Raw genomic sequence first — 6,917 nt, 5'->3', positions numbered from 1 at the left:
TTCATGCCCCATGTCATCTTCCCTCTTTTAGTAGGTGTTCATTATTACCTTTTTTTTTGATATTTTTAAATTGTCCGCTTTGAACCATAAATTATCGTGCGTTCCAAATTGGACCGTGACCTATGCAACTGTCCACCACATTAAACCCAGAAAACTCTAAAACCATTTAACATGAACTCAGACCTAGTATTGAAGAGTGTCTTGCATTTGAGGCATTTCAAAAAAGGCGAAAGGTTCCATATATTCAGGAAACACTCTGACTTGACAGTCAGCACAAATTCGTCCAAAAATATGACTATTTATGTCATGTGAAGCAATCAAGAAGTTTTCAATTACCTATTGTGTTTAGTTGTGTGTTTACATGGAACACAAATGATCATATTAGTTGGTTGTTTTTTCATGTTTTCCTTTTTAGAATTAATTCTCTATGCCCTAAATTACTTTCCACTTTTAGGATCTCTTTTAGTTAGTTGATTTTTTCATGTTGATTTTGTGTACTTTGGTAGTAAATTGTTTTAATCTTTTTTCATGAAGGATAAATCCATATTTTGTAGCACTAGATGGGTGCCTAATGGGAGGCATGCCATAGCACATAAATCATCTCTTTGAGATAATTAATTTTGTGCTTAATTTGGTAGTTTTGGAGGCTCACCAGAGCTATTTACCTCAGGTTTTTCGGTTATTATTTGTCCGGTTAAATTGACAAAAAATATTCTTTGGCCAAGTAGCTCAATGTTGTCTTGACTCTCTTAGTATGTGCTCAATATTACCAAACTATTTTTTTATAAATGCCCACTTTGAAACATAAATTTTCATGTGGTCCAACACTTCAAATTGAACCACGAGCTCTGAAACTATCCACAGTAAAACCCTGAAAATTCAAAAGCCGATTAAAATGAACTAAAACATGGTTATGAAGAGTGCCTTGTATTTTTGGCCTTCCAAAAAAGGGTAAACTAATTCACATATTTAGGAAACTCTATGGCATGATAAGCTACAAAAATCCAACCTAAAATATAACTATTTAAGTCATGTGAAGAAATTAATTAAGGGAAGTTCATTTATCACGTTTATTTGCATGGGACACAAAATGATCATACTAGTTGGTTGTTTCTCCCCATGGTTTCAATTTTAGTATTAATTCTCAATGTCATAAATTTCTTTGGAAATAGTTTGGAAAGATTGTGCACGTTAGGAATTTCATGAGAAATAATTAAAAGGACATGAAAGGGCGGTAGATGCGTGCCGAATTGAGGGCATGCCATGGAACATAAATAGTTTCTTTGGGGTGATTAATTTTGTGCTTCATTAATTTGGTGGCTTTGGTTGCTCGCTAGAGCTACTTACCGCAGATTTTCTGGGTATTGAAAAAAATCCTTTGGTCAAGTGGTTCAATGTAAGTATATAATTGGAGTAAAGTAAATATGAAGCTTGTGGTTTATCAGTTGCCTCTTTTAGTATGGCGTTCATGATTACCAAAAAGATCTGAATAGTTTCCACTATGAACCATAAACTATCGTGTGGTCCATATTCGTGAACTATAACACTATCTAAAATAAACCCTATGATACTAAAACAATTTAACAGGAACACTTGGACCCCATTTTGAAGAGTTGCTTGTATTTGTGGTCTTCTAAAAAGGGTGACAGGTTCTGTATGTTAAAGAAATGTTATGACATGATCATTTGCAGAACTTGATAAAAAATATATGGATATTGTGCCCTCTAAAAAAATCAAGAAAAACTTATTATCTCGTGAATTTGTATGGAAAACAAATAATCATGTTAGTTGTTCGGGCTTCCAGGTTTCCATATTTATCATTAATTCTGTATGTCCTAAATATCTTTGGATTTTAGGACTATTTTTGGACGAAGCTACACATTAGGATTTCCAAGAAAATGAATTAAAAACATGAAACAAGGCAAATCTAGGAATTGGGAGCATGTGAAAAATCATTCAAAAAAATTAAAAGTCATATTCTACATAAAATAAGAGGAACCTATATCTCTCGTCGTTTTTGCACATGACATAAAAGGTCATATTTTTTAGATAAACTACTACTCGCAATTCCTAGATCTCATCGAATTCGTTAAATTTATGAATTGTTTTCACATTATTTGATACCCCAAAATTCCAAAATACTACCCAAACAAAGTTAGGTTGGAATGGAACAGTTTTAGAAAGTTTAGGGTAATCTGTATTGTTTCATAGTTTAGGTTCAAGTTGGACCTAGCACCATATTTTGAGTTTTAGGATAAACTTGTTGAACTTTGAAATGCGTATCAAAATGGAAATTTAGTACACTATCAGGGCTGGCTAGCTGGTACTATATTACTTAAAGAATATACATATTAAACTGTTTTTGATGATGAGAACTTTGCATTGGTGTTCTTCTCCTTATTTTAACAAGTTACTTTGATGTAGCGCCCATTAGCTATTATTCTATATTAAATGCTTTTTGTAGTAGCAAGGATATCTTGACTTGCCAACTGTTGTTACAAGCCGAATTCTTCACATAATTATACACCTAGATATTCCTGTACATATGACTACAATTTGCATTCTATGGATAGTTCTACAATGACGCATGGCTTATGCATGGCTTGTCTCAAGAATAAAATTGTGTCGAATAATGTGAATGAGAGTTAATACATAGTTCAAAACATATTAATGGTTAGATAATTCGCTAAAGCTTCATGAATTAATTACAATTATTAGTTATGTAGGATTAGTATATATCATGGGAGGATATATATTTGACCTTAGGCCATCTCTTTACACCATTTTACGGAGACGCTATTCAGTGACAACACCAGTTTAAAGAAATAAATGATTCACTAGTTTCTTTATCGTGGATATTAGTAGATCATTTTTTTAAACGTGTCTGGTATCACGGGATTAAGGTTTTTAACCTTAATTTTTTGTTTGATTTCATATACATATATAGTGGAGACATAGTCTCTTAAAAAAATACTTTCCGACTTTATTCTATTTCATTTTGCAAGATAACCCACATTTTTTCTCCATGTTAGCCAGGAATGGACACATTGTGGGATATGAAGAATTGATATTCCATAAGGAGGGTTTTGACAGATTCCTAAAAATAATTCGATACCGGGTGCCTTACAAGTGTAGTAGTTATCCTAGCCTTCTCCTGTCGCTAGGTAGTTGCATGTACTAGTAAAGAAAGCTGGTATTCCCTTAATCATGTAATGCTTGATGAGGTTGTCATGAGCACACAAATGTTGACAAATGCAAAGCATCCCTAATTAATATTTCTAACACAAGAATTGATGCCTCGGTGATTCCATCATCAAGGAGAAGCGCGTAGAACTGTTACTTACTATACTAAAGCGATCGAATCTTGAGGCCTGAATTTCCCTAGCTAGTTTAGTTTAGCCCATAGTACGTAGTGCTTCTCATGTGTGCATGCAAATAAGTATCCCTCCTTGCTCAAGGTTAAACAAGTGTTAATCAAGAAGCAAATTTGCATTGCAACTCTCCTTGCAGCTTTACACATATGATTAATAATGGTGGTGTACATACGTATGCAGAAAACTGAAGCTGTTCAAGCATGCTCCAGGTGATTAATAAACTGCTGGCTGCTAACGTGGAAAGGAGCTAGATCAGGCTCAACTCAGCTGCAGGTTTGGATTGAGATGGATATGGTAGCAAAATTTCGTGTTTTGACCCTTTTCTCAAAGTTGATCGAGATCTGACCCTAGTTTATAAACATTTCGAGATCTGACCCTTTTGCGACCGCCAAGGTCCATGGCGTTAGGGTGTAACAGCCTACCGCCAGGGACCCTGATGGTAGGAAACACCCCTACCGCCAAACAGACTGCCGGTAGGCTGTACAACTCTACGGTCAAGGTGTCCGGCGGTAGGTGCAAGCACACACTGTGTTTCATACTTAGGAAAAAAAATTACAATAGGGCATGCAACCCTACCGCCATATGGACCTTGGCGGTAGCAAAAGCGTCAGATCCCGAAATTTTTACAAAGTAGGGTCAGATCTCGATCAACTTTTAGAAAAGGGTCAAACACGAAATTTAGCCGGATATGGTCCAGAGGCTCACACATCACACATGCTACCAATTACCAAACCAATGCAAAGCTGCATGATGCATGAACTGTCTAACAGACTAAGTGACGTCGATGCCATGCAAAGATGGTGGCTAATGCCCTACCTGTACCTTAAAAAAAACCTTGTTCATGGGAAATAGAACTCTGGAAACTTTCTCGGCATGCCAGAGTAATTTCGTGTAGAAAGCCCCGTTTTGACGAAGATTACATTGGTGTTGTTCACGGTTAAATGCACTAGAGCAATCCTGTGACCAGATTGTATAAATGGAGCAAAGGTTTGATGGAACTACTCAGGGAGCAGTGCTTATGGCGTGTGCCATAGTTACGTGTATTTTTTCTCACCAGGTTGAGAAGGCGTAAATATTGTCTAGAAAGTGGAGTGTATCCCAACCAAGTCAATCCAAAACCAAATTAATTTGGGTTCACTATGGATATGAAAGGAGTCATTTCAGAATGGCGTGGATTTCATTTTCTTAAGCCGACCCAGAAGTGGGAATCCCCTGGCTTGCCATTGAGTCGTGAAATCGCGGTCAGAGTTTTATTTTTAGGTACTTTATACTGAGTATTGAGGAGCCTAGAAATCACTCGCAAAGCAGCCTTCTCAAGCCAACATGATATCGGTGCCTACATAATATGCTCCAATCTGCGAGTTTATATATAGTCTCCACCTTTCCAAATATAAGGTGTATGCATTTCTTCAGAAGTCAAACCTTTGTATGTTTGACAAGATGTAATACTAAAAAAATACACCTTATATTTTGAAATAAGGAGTATATCATTTATGCATGCCATTTATTAAGGAGTGATCGAGCTTTTTATGTACCACTTGGCATCTCGAAAAAAGATATATAATGTACAATACTACATAGGAAGGCTGATGAGTATGGGATTTATTAACACCAAGCGTCTCCAACTAAGAGATGTTTTTCTTAGGAAGTACATACACTTAGGCGCTTCTCAAAGCTATCCAGTCTCTTTTTCGTCAGCATCCCTGAGTTTCTTGAAGTGGATAGGAAAACTCGGATACTTGAAGGGACAAGTTCTGAATTTGCAGGGAAAGAGTCTTCACCAAGAAAAAAAAACTCACGTAGAATTTATTTTACGGAAATGCTCTTGCAGAAGTTAATTTTGAGCACAGACAACTTGTTGAAAGCACATAAAATTAGGTTAAGATGTGCTTCTTGGTACGGGCCAGATAATATATATATAGCCCATCTATTCTGATAATATTATCAGAATAGTTATTCTGATAACACTTCCGCACTGCATGCTCAACGCGAGGGCACTGCACTTTCTTTAGCAAGAGCACTGCATTACAGAGACAAGTGAACTTCATGTCGCAAAAAACTGCGCGTAGTGTTTTTTCGGTACTGTTTTCGCTCTAATTTTTTAACCGTTTATAGAAACGAGGCGTGTAATATACCGTTGGAAATCTACGGATTAGGCGCAACTTCGCCATGTTGAACACTTTTCGAGATTCCCCGCGGTTTAAGAGCAGTTTCGAAAACGGTGCGGCCCACAAAGAGTGGCAGCAAGCATTTTTTCGCTTTTTTTCTAAACTGCTCGTCGGAATGAGGCAAATGATACACCGTTGGATAGATATCGTCGAGGCGCATCTTTTTCATAACTATTGTTTTCTCTAATTCGTTATGGTTTAAGAGCAATTTCAAATTTACTAAATCACGGAATTCTACTTTTCAAAAAAATTCAAATTTTTGGTACTGTTTTCGCTCCAATTTTTTAACCGTTTGTTGAAACGAGGCGTGTAATATACCGTTAAAAAGCTATGGACGAGGCGCAACTTTCATATGTTGAATTGTTTTTGAGATTCCTTACAGTTTTAAGTTAATTTTGAAAATCATGCGGCGGACGACGAGTGACAGCGGCCGTTTTTCGTGAATTTTTTACAAACCGCTAGTCGAAATGATTCAAATGGTACGCCCTTGGAAAGATATCATCGAGGCGCAACTTTTTCATGTAGAACACTCTCTCTAATTCTTTACGGTTTAAGAGGAATTTCGAATTATCGAAATGCGGACATTCTGTTTTTCGCGACACCCAAATCGACGTGCGTACTTCATCTGACTGAAAACCGTACTGCAACCGACGAAAAGCCGCACTGCATGAGACGGGTAAGAGAACTGCATTGTGACGCCCGGGTAATTAGACTACAGTAATCTCGCGTTAATGTCGCCACGTCACCTTGGATACTATTGCTAATCTTGCGCTAGATCAAAAACCGGTCCAAAACATTCAAAGTTAAAATCAAGTCAAACAGTTAAAGTTTTCAAAAGTCAAAACTAAAATGTTCTTAACATGACTATTAATTCATAAGGCATATTGGTGGAGAAACCAACGCTTTACAAAATGTTTAAATATACTAAACTAATTAAATCATTAGCTAAAACCATTAATTAAATGCCTTTTATGTTTTGAAAATTTATAAACTAAATTATTTTGGGTTGAAACCTTTTGTGGTTGTGACATAAGTTGTAACATCAATTTAGGTGCCACTTTGGTATTTTGTTAATACTAAGATAATTAGGAACTAAATGAAAACAGTAAAGTAAAAATACAAAGGGGGGGAAATTCAAAACCAAAAACAAAAGAGTGTAAAAGCGCCCCCCCCCTGCTGGGCTTCGGCCCACCAGGCCGCTACCCGGCCGGCCCATCCCACAACCCCCCTGGCCTATATGGCCTCACCCCTGAAACCCTAGCCCCCACGCACCACCCCCCCCGTCGCCCCACGTTCCCCCACTCCCCACTCCCCCTTCCCCCGATCCAGAATTGGATCGGGGCGCTCGACGCCGCCGCCGCTCGGAGGCGCCCGA

The sequence above is a fragment of the Triticum dicoccoides genome, chromosome 1A (assembly GCF_002162155.2).
Source record: "Triticum dicoccoides isolate Atlit2015 ecotype Zavitan chromosome 1A, WEW_v2.0, whole genome shotgun sequence".
In the NCBI taxonomy this organism is placed as follows: domain Eukaryota; kingdom Viridiplantae; phylum Streptophyta; class Magnoliopsida; order Poales; family Poaceae; genus Triticum; species Triticum dicoccoides.
This window is presented reverse-complemented; position numbering follows the sequence as displayed.